The 18,145-nt window shown below is 35.4% G+C and overlaps 1 protein-coding gene and 1 pseudogene across 5 annotated transcripts in view; one reads left to right on the forward strand and one right to left on the reverse strand.

Annotated features, from left to right (window-relative positions):
• EXOC2 (exocyst complex component 2) overlaps positions 1-18,145 on the forward strand; it is a 279,267-nt gene that overhangs the window by 222,076 nt on the left and 39,046 nt on the right. The gene's annotated exons all lie outside the window — the stretch shown is intronic.
• Positions 1-18,145, reverse strand: part of LOC122219245 — a 40,207-nt pseudogene that overhangs the window by 5,956 nt on the left and 16,106 nt on the right.

Below are 18,145 nucleotides of genomic sequence, written 5' to 3' on the forward strand. Positions count from 1 at the left end.
AGAAATATATGTATTTGGAACACTGAGACTAGAATAAAAAATTAAGATCAGTCTGTTAATCTCTGTACTCAATGCCTGTAAAATATTTCCCTCATGTACAGATAGAACATACATTTGCTTTTCATTCACAAATTCAGCAAATATTATCCAGCTTTCCAGGTTGTTAAAGATAGCAGTTCCTGATTTCCAAGTTTAAAATTTAAGTAGAGAAGCTGACAGTATAAAAGAGATGAAATCATTGTGATTTTTACTTAAGTAAGTTAGAAGGCGCTCATATTCTTCTATATCCTGTGTTCTACTCTGAGAATTGAAAAATGTATGGGGAACCAGGGCAGTAAACTTGAGTGTGTCCACCTAATGTTCTTTATACTCTGGAATATTTTTAGAATAAAGGCATTTGCTGGAGGATACTCCTGAAACTTTCTTAGTATCTGTATCTGTGGTGCATGCTTCTCTTTTGTTTGTTATTGGTTGGTTGGTAGTGTGTTGTGAGGGTAGGTATTTTGGTGAAAAATATCTTAACATTAGGTAGCAAAAAAAAAAAGTTACATGCCAAAATAGGTCTGTTATTTTCATAAGATTTTATATCCATTTATTTTGAAAACAATACCTTCTTGGAACACTTGAGATTTTTCTCCCCTTTAAAATTAAAATCCAGTGAGTTATATGGGAGGAAAATATGAAAACCAGCTGTAATTCTGTTCATTTGACTACTCATCTATTATTTTCTTTTAAATTATCATCATTTCTTTACAGTTACCTAAGGAAAATATATTTCCACTGACATGTGAAGGCTACCCTAATTTGTTATTGTATATTTTTTTCCAACATTTTTCTGGTAATACTATTTTGTGATTTTTAACTAGATCTTTGTATTTCATTGAGTTAGTTGCACTTATCTCTGCATGAAGAACTCTGACCTCGTGGCTAAGCTACTTGACACTTATATCATTAAATCAGCACTGCCCATTTAATTGAACACTCATCAAGTGTTTAACTTTCCATAGGGAAAATCTTTCTCTGAAAATTTTTGGAGAGTTTACTAAAATGCATATTCATGCCTGGGACAGGGTATACACAGATTGTTGCAAAATTGCTTAATAGTCATATTCAATATTAGAGAAGAGAGAAAAGAAGTGACTGTCTCACCCCATTAGTATCTAAACCTAAACAAAGTAAAGAAAGAATAATACTATTTGAATCTCTGAGGATAGGGAATCAATGAATAACAACACCCTTCTCTGCCCAAGTTTCAGGTTTTCAAAGAATAACACAAAAGAGTCAGCAGATAAGAAGCTGATACTGGAGAATATGATTTAGATATAAGAGCCAGATGGGCTCCCTGGCCTCCAACTTCCATCTTGAAACAGGCCACTAAAGGGAAAGGCTGATTGCCGAGCAAATACCCAGGTCACTGCCTCACACTGTTCCAGAGCAGAGAAGGAAGAAGAAAGAGAGCAAGCCCCTTGCTCAGGACTTCAGTAGATTCACTTGACCCAACCAAGAGATGGACTAATGGTTGTGCTTCACCAACTGGGAAGTCCCATTTCTGTAGGAGAGGAGTAGGGGCGGGGCGGGGGGGGGTGGGGTGGGGGTGGCAAGAGGTCACGAGTGTCAGGGGAAAATCCCACTCATAAAAACCAGAAGAGTGGAAGACATCATCCCTCTTATTAAAAAACATAACCAGCAAAAGATACCTAGCTCTAGGTTTGCAGGCAAAAGATATAAGCTGATTTCAGCAAATAAAAAACTTGTGTCCATTTATATACCAAGAAGCAGAATTATTTCAGAATCTAAATATCCATTCTTATTACAAATAAAATATCTCAGCCAGCTGTTTAAGGGTCAGTTATAAAGATGGTAACATTCTAAATTGACTCTGAAGCATTTTTCACTCTGCATCCAACTTCTGGTTTTCTGAATGATGGAATCCAGCAATCAAAACCTTCTTCACTTCTGTTCCCTCTAATTTCTGCCTATGACTGCATGTGTACCCATTCTTCCCCTCTCAGCCTGTTGAAGGCTAATTGCACCTGCTCTCTGATCCAATCCCTGCTACCCTCTTAGAGGCCACATGCCATCAACCTTCTTTTTCTCCAGGTCTTTGACATTGTTTCTCATCTTTGTGTTCATAGCTCCTAAATGGTGCCTGATTCATAGTAAGCCATTGGTAAGATTTATTCACTTAATTGATTAATGAGAACTACCTTATCATAAGTTACTCAAGCCAGAGATGATAGGGAAAATTAAACATCAAGTAAAGTACCAGTTTACAGTTTAGTTTTTAAGAGTAATACATACTTTGAACAGAATGATTGATTTAATTATCTTTTTACAATTCAGTAAATGTCAAAGAGAACTTTGGTTGATTAGATACAAGTTACGAAAAATAACATATTAACAACCTATTTAGAAATGATCAGAATATTGTAAAGTACATTAACACCAAAGATCTTCTAAGTGTAATTTTACCTTTCTAAAATTATTCTGAAGATTCTTTGAGTCTTGCAGAATTTTAAGGGCACCATTCTGAACATTATATTCTTTTTGCTATTTGTTGAACACTTTTAAAAATCTGCCCTCTTCTCTGAATTTGGAACATTACTGGTTCTTTTATGTTTCTCTTCTGACCTATCTTCCACAAGTCTCCTGCCTTCTAATCTTGGAGTGGTTTGACACTTTATTACTTCTGCTTTTGATCAAAACAAATGCTAATTGAGTGAACTTTCTCTTTGAAGAGAGAAGTCTAAGTCAATAATCTTTTCCTTTACTGAACTCTGAAAAACTAGTTTTACTAATTTCTTGGACTAGTTTTCTTAATTTCATTTAAAAAGTATTACAAAGTAGATTTCAATAAACTTGTATTTGATCTACTTATGAGAAAAGCAGTTTTACATTTTCTAGGGAGAATAATCCTAGTCAGTCTTTTTTTTTTTTTTATCATGGTTTCATTATTTTACCTTACCTTTTTTCCAGACATTTTCTCCTTCTTTCTAAGCAGTTTATATATTAGAGTCAGTGCTATAAAGCCATTTGTACAGTGCTTTGAACATTTGGTTATAATTTCTTTGTCTGCCAAACATTTTTCGATGTGAAATTTATTAACCTTGAGATGACCTGTGGCCTGCATATTTTCTTCATTACATGCTTTATCTGTTAGAGCATTTATTGTATTATGTATTAAATAGATAGCTGTAAGCTATGCTGTTTGGCATCAGGGTAAACTAAAGTACTTTTGTACACATAAACAGTCTAAATCACTTTTTTTTTTTTTAACTTTTCATTATGGGCATTTCGGGCATATATCAAAATAGAATAGTAAAACAAATCTTGACTGACATGTTGGCCAGCTTCAACAATTATGAGCTCATGGCCAAACTTGTTTTTATCTGTACCTCTCAATTCCCCACTACCTTTGGACATATTATTTTGAAGTGAATCCCAGACATTAGATCATTTCATCCATACACAGATCAGATAAGGACTGATTTTTAAAAAAATAACCGTGATACCATCATCAGATCTGGAGGAAATTAATAATTTCTCACTTTTATCAAATATCTAGTCAATGTTCAGAATTCTCATAAAAGCTTTTTAGATAGTTTGTTCAAATCAGGATTCAGCCAAGGTCTATATGTTGCATTTTGTTGATATGTCTCTTAATTTTTTCTTTTTTTCCTCTAGGGTCCCCTCTTTAATTTATTTGTTGAATAAATCAGGTTGATTGTTCTGTATGTATTCTCACTTTCTGCATTTTTCACATTGCTTCCTCATAGTGTCATATACTTTTCTCTTCCGTTCCTTGTGCTTCCTATAAATTTGTGATTAATAAAGTAACTTTATCAGTTTCAGGCTTGGTTTTATTTTAATTTTGCTTGCTGCCATCAGGAGGTACATAGGGTTTGGTTGTCTTTTTTTGTGATGTTAAGATTGAAAATTGAATTCGAGTGTTGCTGGCTCAATCCAGTCTTTAAAAGTTTGTCATAAACTTTTCATCTGGTGGTTTTAACATCATTGGGAATTGTTGCCATGACCAGTTTTTTCCTTAAGGATTACAAATTCATGATTGTTTGCTGAAACACTAAATAGAAAATTTTTATCAACTGTTTCGTTACTCTGAAGTGAAGTTCCTAAAGGAAAGGCAAGATATGCTTAATTCTTTCTCTTTTTTTAAATCAGTTTTCAGATTGAGTTGGTTCTCTCACATTTTAAAAAGTGATCAATAAGATTTTAAAAAAATTATTGTTTTTGTTGGTTTGAACATATTTAATGAGTTTCAACTTATTACAGTAGTTATTTTTTTAATAATCAATTTGTGCCCTCTTTGTCTGGGGAATCTCTTCAGATGGGCTCCTGACCCTGAAAGTACAGCTTCATGGTGCTCCCTTACTCCCTGGTATATTGAGGTGTTGCATGCTTACTGTGTGCTTTCTTGTCCCAGATGTGGAATCAGCCATTGGAAGGAAATGAAATAATATAAATATTGAAATAATGTAAAATTTGAAGCAACCTCTTTTCTTTTACTTTGCTTTTACTTTTTTCATACTTTGTTCCTGTTCTTCTTATGTCCCCTAGGCTTTTTTGTGGTCTCTCTGTCTCATTAACTCTCATCCAAAAAGCTCATTCTGTAATTAGATAAGCAGTGTTAGCAGCAATCACATTACCTGGTGGCTTCTTATGTTCCAACAATACCATTGCTTTTGTTCAAGTCAGCACCAGGTAAGCCCATTCCTTAACATCATAGTTCTTACCAGTCAGGTAGTAAAAGGTTATGTCCCCTGTAAAGAGGTGTCTCCTAGTCAGGAAGACATTAGAAGAACTATATATGTATATTCTGTAATTATGAATCTATAAAAAGGGCCTGTGGGAGGTGTTAGGGTTTTATTTTCCTTACTTTACCTGATTTTGTATACCTAGGAGTCCTTCTATTTTTTTTTCCCTTCCCCTCCCCTTAAAAACTGAGAATAAACTGAGGGTTGGTGGGGGTAGGAGGGAGGGGAAAGTCGGTGATGGGCATTGAGGAGGGCACCTGTTGGGATGAGCACTGGGTGTTGTATGGAAAACAATTTGACAATAAATTTAATATTAAAAATAATAATAACAAGGATTATTATAATGCCAATTCAGAGACATATATGAATGTTTAAAGGGACAGTAAAATTAATAGTTCTCATGGTGAGGCTATATGTAAATTCATTTTTTTAATGAAAATTCTGTAAAGTTTTGTCATATAAAAGTTAGAATCCAATTGTCCACTGCATGTCTCAATAATATGTTTACTTATTAAATTATCTGACTCATTAAAAAAAAAGAGTCATTCTAAAAGTCATATACACACTTCACAGTTGTGTGCACCATGGTAAAACCCAAGATAACAGATATTTGTCTGTATTCTACCATTTTGGCATTCTTTTCTCCACCCAGCTATTTTATTATTTCCTTGTGACCTTGGCTACACTAATTTAAAAATATTTGTCTTTAAATAGTTCTGTGTGAAAAATTTTAAAGGGCATTGGAGGGCTTGCCTTTATTTTGATCTCTGACTTAGGGCATGCCCTGAAAACCTGTGTAAGTCTGTGGTGCCTGTCAGACACGATGAGCAAGTGGCTATGTCCACTCTTCTGTTTGGCTAGTTGCAGGTCCAAAATGTAACTGCATAGCTCCAGGTTTGGTAACATTGACACCTTACAGGTACTGTTGATATTTGGATCATCATTTTCATAATTTAGCCTAGGTGTTGTAACTACTATCAAGGAGTTACCTTATTTCCACTTTGTTCATATTCAGAAATTTTTATTGACCTGATACAACAAACTGATTAATTTTAGTATCTCTTCACTCTGCATTATATGTAAATTTTAATGAAACACTTTATATTGTCTTAGTATTTAGATGGGTGAAGTGCATTGGACTAGTAGAATGAGTAGACAATTCCAAATTATTACTTTAACCTGGAAAGCTCTGACAAATGTTATGCTTCCCCCGTTATTTATAACATGCATCACAATAGAAAGCTGAAGTTCAGATGACTTCCAAATGTTATATTTGAACTTCTTAACAAATTTTAAGTCACCATCAAAAGTTTTTTATTTCTGGGGCACCAGGATGGGTCAGTTGGTTAAGCATCCAACTTCGGCTCAGATCATGATCTCATGGTTCTCAAGTTCTAGCCCTGTGTCAGGCTCTGTGCTGACAGCTCAGATCCTGGAGCCTGCGTCAGGTTCTGTGTCTCCCTCTCTTTCTGCCCCTCCCCTGCTTGCGCTCTCTCTTCTTTCTCTCTCTCAAAAATAAATAAACATTTTAAAAAAATGAATTCTTCCTTGCAATAATCTAAAAAAAAAAAAAGTGTTTTTATTCCTTAGTCACTGGTTAACAGACTCTAAGGCATTAAAATAACAGAAGTGAAACTAAGGACAGACAAGTTGTCTAAAAAAAAAAAACAAAAAAAAAAAAAACAAAAACAACCCTGAAAGCTACTTTATACTCACTGCAGATACCTAAACACTGTGCGTGTGTGTGTGTGTGTGTGTGTACATGGTCTCTCTTTTGATTGAAAATTATTATTTAATTAAAATATTGCTAGTTGTTATCTCTCCTTCAAGATTATAATGTGCCCTGTTATACCAACACACCTAGAATCCAATTGGCCATACTTTGGCTCCAAAACTACTTGTGCTTAGATGGGTCTGCATAGCTCTCTGGAATTGCCTTATATCCAACGGATATTTTGATGATTTTAAAGAGAACAAGAGAGATTACAAAAAAGCCAGGGATAGGTAGGAGATCAGAAAACTCAGTGTGGAAAGGACAGAAAGATGTTAAGAGAAGAATTTTTTTTTTTCTATTTTCCTATTCACTTCCAATGCCCACATTCCCTTAACTGGCCTTCCTGGTTTTTTGTTCTTTAATTTCTTTGTTTCTCTTTGTGTTTCTTTACTTGGGGAAGTGTGGGAGTAAGTTAGGATTCCTAGTTGCTAACTTCTAGGAAGAACTGAAAAATGTGTATTTCAAGTGTTCTCTTCTTTATACCATAACAATATTATTGTTTCTGGCATATTCTGTAAAAACCAATATGTTTATAGTTTCATCAAATGCAAAACCATTCATATGCCTTTACTGTGGCTAGTATTGAAAGGGAAAATTTTGAAAACTGTTACTTTATAACTAAGCCATTGTTGTTTATCATTCTCCTTAAAGTTTTTTATATGTACAAATCTGGTCATTGGCTCCTATAACTTTCCCTTCACAATAACCTTCAAAGATATCTCTTGCCCTCATTTAGCTTTGCCAGCCCTTACTCAGCTGCTCCTGCATCCCCCTGTACCTTCCTCTGGGCTTCTGCTCTGCTGGAGCACTCCAACTCCTCTCAGAGCTTTCCACCTGAGCATGCCTAAGGTCCTTGTGTGCACCTAGGTGTGAGCTTCCAGAGAACCCCTGGAGGGGCTGCATCTTCATCACCACCAAGTCTGAAGCCACTGAGAAAGTGCCACAGGCAGATTGTGTACTCAAAAACTGTGCTCAGTGAATGGAAAAGGCACATGAATTTACTCATTCTAGTAGAAGATGCACACCTATAGAATTTTGTGAGAAAGCTAAACTGTAGAACAATTCTTTGGGTTTCATCTTCTCTAATATGTCATCAGTCAGGGTCAGAAAAGCCATCTCTGTCTGCATCTCTCCCCCAGTACAGGAGAGAACCTCATAGATAAACAGCAGGTTGATAAATATTTATTGGGTTAATTACATCCAACTTCCTTAACCATCTTCTCTTAATAAGCAACAAATGCCCACCCCTAATTACTTTAGTATAGCTTAAGAATAAGCCATTTTGATAACTGTTGAACATTACAGTGGAAAACTTTTGAGTATGTGTTTTTTAAAACAACAACATCTTGAATATTTCCTGGGAGTCCCCATTAGAAGGGAAACTGACAGGTCTGAAAGGGGCTCAGACACCTGGCACATTCTTCTCTTCAGAACAGAGGAAACCAAGTCTCAGGTGAAGGGTTACTGAAGGCCCTGGAGCACCATGTTGTTGACAAAACTGGGACTTTTTCTGCCTCGATTTATTATTTATCAGCAAGCTAATTTGGTAAACTCTGTGTTGTATCAACAGTCCAACAGTGATATTGTTTGAATCCAAAACTCAGTTTGGGACTAAGTTTTAAGTGATTAGAGCAATAGCCATCAACAAAGCAGCTTGTGTCTATAGGAGCAAGTTAAACATGATAATAAAATCTTTATAATGTATAAGATATTTACTTGGGATAGGGATTTTCTTTTGTATCAATTTACTGATAATGTTTCATACAGATAATAAAAATGTTTGAGTGACAACCAAAGTAAATTTATAAATATGATATATTTGAAAACCCATTTTTCATTTTTTCAAATTGCTGTCCTTTCTGATTGCAAATGGAGTGACAGCCTATGATTACAATAACAAGAACTTTAAGAATTATATGTAGAATGCATATCACTTTTAGTAAGTTTGTGTATTGAAGGAGCTTAGTTATAGGTTTTATGAAAACACAAAAAGCCACCTTCAAGGAGTTTAAATATGATGGATATGAAAAAGATTAATATTCTACAGTTGGGTTGTATAATGAAAAGAAAAATTGGTATATTTTCTTAGACCTTTTTCTCTTCTTTTTTGATTTTGTGCTATGGCTTATTTTTTTTTTTTGTTTTGTTTTGTTTTCTACTAAGGAAAAGTGATTAACAAATCCCTTCCCCCGTTTTTTTTAACTAGAACAAGTGCTATTTTTGGACACATGTGCCAGTATCCAGCAAGACCATGCATAAATTAATGTTGACAGTGAAGTGCTTTTGGTGGGCACATAGTCTTCCACCATGGGAAAACTGGCAGTGTCCACTAAATATAAATTTGCATTTTTGCCATGACCCAATTTGATTCCAGTATATTGCCTAAGAGATATGAGTGTTATGCCTACCAAAAGACAGCAACATTCATAGCAGTTTTATTTAAAATAGCTAAAAATTGGAAACAATTCAGATGTTATTCAGCAGTTAGAATGGGTACATAAATTGTGGTGTAGCCATACAGTAAGATTTGTATAGCAATGACAATGACCAAGCTCTTCCATATGCAATATTAATGGTTCTCACAGATATAATAGAGGAAGAGTCCATATCCAAAAGAATACATACTGTCTGCTTCTGTAGGAGTTCCTTATTTCATTTGTATGAAAGCCAACATAGTGATCAATGGAGATGGAGGTCTGAATAATGATTACCTTATAGGTGGGGGTATATTGTCTGGGAAAGACTACAAAAGAGCCTGATGGGATGCTGGATATAAATATTTTATGTCTTGATGTGGATGGTGGTTATATATGTGTATACAAATTTTAAAAAACCCCATCAGGTTATACACTTAAGATTTACATGGCTTATTATAAGTTATACTTAATTTTTCCCCTTCGTTTTGTTTTTATTATAGCATGATTGATTAATTTACAGCAAGCAGAAAATAAGCTGGGTCTTGTTTTGATCTAAACATTGATGTTTTCAAGGTTGACACAATATTTGTTAAAAAGAACATATAAAAAATACCTTTTGAGAAGCTTCTATAAGAAAGAAAATATGAAGTTTAGCCCCACAACCTTCCTCCTTGGTAGAACTGCAAACGACTGCTACAATTTTAAATAGACTTTTTGTTGTAGAGTGTACATCTAGGAAAATCTAAAAAAATTAGATGTGCATATAAATTATTGCATAGCAGAACATAAACATTAACTGCAAAAAGTAAAGAAATGAAAGTTCAAAATACTATCAAATATACAAAAGTTCTAGAATCAGTCCATTAAAAACATTCCACAAGTAGTATTTTAAAACTATGTTTTGTTCTTTACAGGCAAGGCCTATATTACTAAAACAAAAATTGATAAAAATGATCCTCCAAAAGGAATTGTCTCCCCACAATATTTCTTACTTATACCTGCAAACAAGTTATCTGTAATTTTTAAAGATACCAGCCTTTATTCTGAAATGAGTTTGGGCATGTCCCTTTTATTGCCCCCCAAATGATTTCTCACAGAAATGCTAGAAATTATAAATGGTTGAGATATAATTTTCTTTTTTAGTCAGGTATTGCCAGACACTACATTGATAACCGGCCACACTCAGAGATGTGACTCTTACTTAAAGTTAATTCTTTTTCCAAAATATTTTAAATTTCATGGCACCACAGAATCAACTAGAATGGGACTACTCTTTCAACTTGCCTCACATGCAATAAACAGGTGTGAAAAACAAGCTTCCTTCATAAAGTGGTAGGCAAATTTTGATACAAATGCACAGACCGAGTGCTATAAACATCAAAATTCAGTTCTTTTGTACTATGCATATGCATAAACATAAGCCTAGTTTGAAGCAATTTACTTGCTGCTTTTTGATAGCAGTAAGAAAACTAAGCAATATGACTAGCAATGCTCTTTAAAGTTTAAGGTAACTACTTGAGAGCATTTTTTCCCCTTAAAATTATTTCTGCCATCATTGACCTGCTCAGATTTTAAGGTGAGTTCTTCCAATGTTTATATGTTCGAAATCATCATAGAAACCAGAAAAAAGCAGTGAAGGTTACATCTTTCAGTCAAAAACTCAATCTTCCCCCAAGTCCCACTTAACCCTGTTGACATCATTCCCCAAGATAGTTAGCAAAAGAACTATTCCACAGTGTCATAAGTTAACTATTATCATGTATCTAGTAGACATCTTAAGACGAAAAGGTCTACCCTAAATGTGTCTGATCAGTCTCACTTGTACTATGGCTACAACTTCACTTTTACATCATTCTATCTTATTAGCAAGCTACATTTCTGTGTTAACAGTTATACCAAATATGGATATGAAAGTAAATTTTTAATAAGATAGTGTTGCAAATTATGGTCAACCAACATCTCTTCACCAATACTTCAAGCATAAAAAATGAGAATCTTTACAAAAATATACAGAGGGGGCACCTGGGTGGCTCAGTCAGTTAAGTGTCTGACTTTATTTCAGTTCATGATTTCATGGTTCATGGGTTCGAGCCCCGCATTGGGCTCTGTGCTGACAGCTTGGAGCCTGGAGCTTGCTTCGGATTCTGTGTCTCCCTCTCCCTCTGCGCCTCTCCCACTTGCGCTCGCTCTCTTTCTCAAAAATAAATAAACATTAAAAAAATCTTAATACATGGAGATACCACAAACTGGTAGCTGCCCATGACATTAAACAAACTGGCTCTTAAGAGTGGCTGCTCAACTGCCTATCATTTTAATTATAACCATTTTCCCAATACAGGGAAAACTGCCACGTGTTTTTGAAACATTGTTGCAACATTGTATTCCTGATAATTTAAGTAAACAAAACCATGAGTAAATGAATGATACATGCCCCAAAATATCAAGATTTATCCATTTGACTTAACACTAGTGTCTAAGACTTTGATTTAGATTTTGACCTAGACCTAGATTGTGATCTTGACTAGATTTGAATCAAAGTGGTTCTTTTTTCCTTGATTCATTTTTATATCTTGAGCCAGCCTTATAATGTGTTTTTGAATCTGTTTTAGAAGTAAATGCCTCTGGTTTTTGTAAGAGATGCACACCTAGAATGTGATTAAGCCTTCATTTGTTTCTTTAAATTTTATTTAGATTCAAGTTAGCTAACATACAGTGTAGTACATTGGTTTAAGGGGTAGAATTTAGTAATTCATCACTTACATATAACACCCAGTGCTCATCCCAACAAATGCCTTCTTTAATGCCCATCACCAAGTTAGCCCATACCCCCACCCAGTTCCTCTCTGTTTTTATCTTATTTTTCCTTCCATTCCTCTCTGGTTGTTTCTTAAATTCCACATATAAGTGAAATCATATGATATTTGTCTTTCTCTGATACTTATTTTGCTTAGCATAATGCACTCTGGTTCCATCCATGTTGTTGCAAATGGCAAGATTTCATTCTTCTTGCTTGCTGACTAATATTCCATTGTGTATATGTACCACATCTTCATTATCCAATCAACAGTCAGTGGACATTTAGGCTCTTTCCATAGTTTGTCTGTTGTTGATAATGCTGCTATTGCATGTGCCCTTCAAATCAGCATTTTTGTATCTTTGGCTAATACCTAGTAGTGCAATTACTGGGTTATAAGGTAGTTCTTTTTTAACTTTATGAGGAACGTACATACTGTTTTCCAGAGTGGCTGTACCAGTTTGCATTCCCACCAACAGTGTAAAAGTGTTCCCTTTTCTCTGCATCCTCGCCAATATCTTTTATTTCCTGAGTTGTTAATTCTAGCCATTCTGGCAGGTGTGAGGTGATAGCTCATCATAGTTTTGATTTGCATTTCCTAGATGATGAGTGATGTTGAGCATCTTTTCATGTGTCTGTTAGCCATCTGGATGTCTTCTTTGGAACAGTGTTTATTCATGTCTTCTGCCCATTTCTTCACAGGATTATTGTTTTTTAGGGGGTGTTGAGTTTGATAAGTTCGTTATAGATTTAGAGGCATTTGCTTCTAAAACAGATTCCAAAACACATTATAAGGCTGGCTCAAGATATGGAAATGAATCAAGGAAAAAAGAACCACTTTGATTCAAATCTAGTCAAGATCACAATCTAGGTCTAGGTCAAAATCTAAATCAAAGTCTTAGACACTAGTGTTAAGTCAGATGGATAAATCTCGATATTTTGGGGCATGTATCATTCATTTACTCATGGTTTTGTTTACTTAAATTATCAGGAATACAATGTTGCAACAATGCTTCAAAAACACGTGGCAGTTTTCCCTGTACTGGGCAAATGGTTATAATTAAAATGATACTAACCCTTTATCCGATATGTCATTTGCAAAGATCTTCTACCATTCCATCAGTTGGTTGCCTTTTAGTTTTGTTGAGGGTTTCCTTTGCTGTGCAGAAGCTTTTTATCTTGATGAGATCCCAATAGTTCATTTTTAGTTTTGTTTTCCTTGCGTCTTGAAGACATGTCAAGTAAGAAGTTGCTGCATACATCAAAGAGGTTGCTGCCTTTATTCTCCTCTAGGATTTTGATAGTTTCCTGTCTTACATGTAGGTCTTTCATCCTTTTTGAATTTGTGTATGGTGTGGGAAAGTGGTCTAGTTTCATTCTTATGCATGTCTCCAGTTTTCCCATCACCATTCGCTAAAGAAGCTGTCTTTTTTTTTTTTTTTTACATTGGATATTCTTTCCTGCTTTGTCAAAGATTAGTTGGCCATACATTTGTGGGTCCATTTCTGGGTTTTCTGTTCTCCTCTGGTCTATGTGTCTGGTTTTTTGTGCCAGTACCATACTGTCTTAATATTACAGCTTTATAATATAGTTTGAAGTCCAGAATTATGATGCCTCCAGTTTTGGTTTTCTTTTTCAACATTACTTCAGCAATTCAGGGTCTTTACTGGTTCCATACAAATTTTAGAATTGTTTGTTCTAGCTCTGTGAAGAATGCTGATGGTATCTTGAGAGGGATTGCATTGAATATATAGATTGTGTTGGGTAGTATCAACATTTTAACAATATTTGTTCTTCTAATCCATGAACATAGAATTTTCTCCCATTTCCTTGTGTCTTCTTCAATTTCTTTCATACCTGTTCTATAGTTTTCAGTGTACAGATCTTTTACCTCTTTGGTTAGGTTTATTCCTATGGTTTTTGGTGCAGTTATAAATGGGACTGTTTTCTTGATTTCTCTTTCTGCTGCTTCATTATTGATGTATAGAAATGCAACAGATTTCTGCATGTTGATTTTATATCCTGCAGCTTTGCTGAATTCACGTATCAGTTCTAGCAATGTTTTGGTGGAGTCTTTGAGTTTTCCATATAGAGAATCATGTCTGCAAATAGTGGAAGTTTGACTTCTTCCTTGCCAATTTGTATGCCTTTTATTTATTTTATTTTATTTTATTTTATTTTATTTTATTTTATTTTTATTTTTGTTGTTGTTGTTGTTGTTGTTGTTGTTGTTGTTGTTGTCTGATTACTGAGGCTAGGACTTCTAGTACTATTTTGAACAAGAGTGGTGAGAGTGGACATCCCTTCTGTGTTCCTGATCTTAGGGGGAAAGTTCTCAGCTTTTCCCCATTGAGGATGATATTAGCTGTGGGTCTTTCATATATAGTCTGTATGATGTTGTTGAGGTATGTTTCTTCTATCCCTACATTCTTGAGGATTTTTATCAAGAAAGGATGCTGTATTTCGTCAAATGTTTTTTTCTGCATCTACTGAGAGGATCATGTAGTTCTTATCCTTTCTTTTGTCAGTGTCCTGTATCACGTTAATTGATGTGCAGATATTGAACCAGTCCTGTAGCCCAGGAAAAAAATCCCACTTGACTGTGGTGAATAATTCTTTTATGTATTGTTGGATTCGATTTGCTACTATTTTGTTGAGAATTTTTGCATTCATGGTCATCAGGGAAATTGGTCTGTAATTCTCCTTAGCGGGGTCTTTGTCTGGTTTTGGAATCAAGGTGATGCTGACCTCATAGAATGAGTTTGGAAGTTTTCCTTCCATTTCTGTATTTTGGAACAGTTTGAAAAGAATAGGTATTAACTCTTCTTGACTGGTAGAATCCCCCCTGGGAAGCCATCCAGCCCTGGGCTCTTGTTTGTTGGAAGACTTTTTTTTTTATTACTGATTGAATTTCTTTACTGGTTATAGGTCTGTTCAGTTTTCCCTTTCTTCTTAGGTTATGTGTTTCTAGGAATTTATCCATTTCTTCCAGATTGCCCAATTTGTTGGGGTATAATTGTTCATAATATAATAGTTTGTATTTCTGTGTTGTTGGTTGTGATCACTACTCTTTCATTCATGGTTTTACTTATTTGGGTCTTTTCCTTTTTATTTTTGATAAGTCTGGCCAGGTATTTATCAATTCTGTTTATTCTTTCAAAGAACCACCTTTTAGTTTCATTGATCTGTTCTCCTGTTGTTTTGATTTTGATATCACTGATTTCTGCTCTAATCTCTGTTATTTCCTGTCTTCTGCTGACTTTGGGCTTTATTTGCAGGGGTTTTTTTTGTTTTGTTTTGTTTTTCCCCAGATCCTTTAGGTTTAAAGTTAGACTGTGTATTTGAGACATTTCTTCCTTCTTAGGAAGGTCTGGATTGTTATATAGTTTACTCTTTTAACTGCCTTTTCTGCATCCCAGAAGTTTGGGATTGTCGTGTTTTCATTTTCATCAGTTTTCATGTACTTTTTAATTTCCTCTTTAATTTCTTGGTTAACCAGTTCATTCTTTAATAGGATGTTCTTTAACCTCCAAGTATCTTTGATCTTTCCACATTTTTGTTTTTTGTGGTTGACTCCAAGTTTCATAGCATTATGGTCTGACAATATGCATGATATGATCTTTGCACATATTGCGAGCTGATTTGTGACCCAGTATGTGATCTATTCTAGAGAATGTTCCTTGTGCACTCAAGAAGAATGTGTATTCTGCTCCTTTAGGATGAAATGTTCTGAATATATCTGTTAAGTCCATCAGGTCCAGTGTGTCATTCAAAGCCATTGTTTCCTTGTTGATTTCCTGCTTAGATGATCTGTCCTCTGATGTAAGTGGAGTGTTAAAGTCCCCTACTATTATTGTATTATTATCAATGAGTTTCATTATTATTATTAATTATTATTAATTGCTTTAATTGATTTATATATTTGCATGCTCTCAAGTTGGGAGCATAAATATTTATAATTGCTAGATCTTCTTGATGGAGAGACCCCTTAATTATGATATACTACACTTCTTCATCTCTTTTTAACAGCCTTTGTTTTAAAATCTAGTTAGTCTGATATTAAGTATGGGTACTCTTGCTTACTTTTGATATCCCTTAGCATGATAGACAGTTCTCCATCCCCTCATTTTCAATCTGCAAGTGTCTTTAGATCTAAAATGAGTCTTTAATTGGCAGCATATAGATGGATCCTGGTTTTTTATACATTTTGATACCCTATGTCTTTTGATTGGAGCATTTAGTCCATTTACATTCAGAGTGATTACTGAAAGATTTGAATTTAGTGCCATTGCATTGCCTGTAGACTTGAAGTTTCTGGTGATCCTCTCTGGTCCTTTCTAGTATTTGTTTCTTCTGATCTTGTTTTGTTTTGTTTTTCTCTGCTCAAAGAGTCCCTTAAAATGTCTTGCAAGGCTAGTTTAATGGTCATAAACTCCTTTAGTTTTTGTTAGTCTGGGAAACTGTTTCTCCTTCCATTCCGAGTGACAGCCTTGCTGGATTAAGAATTCTTGGCTGCATATTTTTTGATTCAGCATGTTGAATATATCTAGCCACTCCTTTCTGATCTACCAAATTTCTTTGGATAGATCTACTGCATTCTTGATCTGTCTTCCCTTGTAGGTTAAGGACTTTTTTCCCGAACCTTACTGCTTTCATGACTCTTTCCTTGTCTATTTTGTGAGTTTGACCATGATATGCCTTTGCAATGATCAGCTTTTGTTGAATTTAATGGGAGTTCTCTGCTTCTTGGATTTTGATGTCTGGGTCCATCCCCACATTAGAGAAGTTTTCAGTTATAATTTGCTCACAAAAACTTTCTGTCCCTTTTTCTCTCTCTTCATCTTCTGGGACTCCTATGATATGAATGGGTTTTTTTGTTGTTGTTTTTTTGTTCTTTTTTTTTTTCACTAATTTTTTTTTCCATTTTTTTTCAATATATGAAATTTATTGTCAAATTGGTTTCCATACAACACCCAGTGCTCATCCCAAAAGGTGCCCTCCTCAATACCCATCACCCACTCTCCCCTCCCTCCCAACCCCCATCAACCCTCAGTTTGTTCTCAGTTTTTAAGAGTCTCTTATGCTTTGTCTCTCTCCGACTCTAACCTCTTTTTTTTCTTCCTTCCCCTCCCCCATGGGTTTCTGTTAAGTTTCTCAGGATCCACATAAGAGTGAAACCATATGGTATCTGTCTTTCTCTGTATGGCTTATTTCACTTAACATCACACTCTCCAGTTCCATCCACGTTGCTACAAAGGGCCATATTTGGTTCTTTCTCATTGCCATGTAGTACTCCATTGTGTATATAAACCACAATTTCTTTATCCATTCATCAGTTGATGGACATTTAGGCTCTTTCCATAATTTGGCTATTGTTGAGAGTGCTGCTATAAACATTGGGGTACAAGTGCCCCTATGCATCAGTACTCCTGTATCCCTTGGGTAAATTCCTAGCAGTGCTACTGCTGGGTCATAGGGTAGGTCTATTTTTAATTTTATGAGGAACCTCCACACTGTTTTCCAGAGTGGCTGCACCAGTTTGCATTCCCACCAACAGTGCAAGAGGGTTCCCGTTTCTCCACATCCTCTCCAGCATCTATAGTCTCCTGATTTGTTCATTTTGGCCACTCTGACTGGCGTGAGGTGATATCTGAGTGTGGTTTTGATTTGTATTTCCCTGATAAGGAGCGACGTTGAGCATCTTTTCATGTGCCTGTTGGCCATCCGGATGTCTTCTTTAGAGAAGTGTCTATTCATGTTTTCTGCCCATTTCTTCACTGGGTTATTTGTTTTTCGGGTGTGGAGTTTGGTGAGCTCTTTATAGATTTTGGATACTAGCCCTTTGTCCGATATGTCATTTGCAAATATCTTTTCCCATTCCGTTGGTTGCCTTTTAGTTTTGTTGGTTGTTTCCTTTGCTGTGCAGAAGCTTTTTATCTTCATAAGGTCCCAGTAATTCACTTTTGCTTTTAATTCCCTTGCCTTTGGGGATGTGTCGAGTAAGAGATTGCTACGGCTGAGGTCAGAGAGGTCTTTTCCTGCTTTCTCCTCTAGGGTTTTGATGGTTTCCTGTCTCACATTCAGGTCCTTTATCCATTTTGAGTTTATTTTTGTGAATGGTGTGAGAAAGTGGTCTAGTTTCAACCTTCTGCATGTTGCTGTCCAGTTTTCCCAGCACCATTTGTTAAAGAGACTGTCTTTTTTCCATTGGATGTTCTTTCCTGCTTTGTCAAAGATTAGTTGGCCATACGTTTGTGGGTCTAGTTCTGGGGTTTCTATTCTATTCCATTGGTCTATGTGTCTGTTTTTGTGCCAATACCATGCTGTCTTGATGATGACAGCTTTGTAGTAGAGGCTAAAGTCTGGGATTGTGATGCCTCCTGCTTTG

The sequence above is a fragment of the Panthera leo genome, chromosome B2 (assembly GCF_018350215.1).
Source record: "Panthera leo isolate Ple1 chromosome B2, P.leo_Ple1_pat1.1, whole genome shotgun sequence".
In the NCBI taxonomy this organism is placed as follows: Eukaryota; Metazoa; Chordata; class Mammalia; order Carnivora; family Felidae; genus Panthera; species Panthera leo.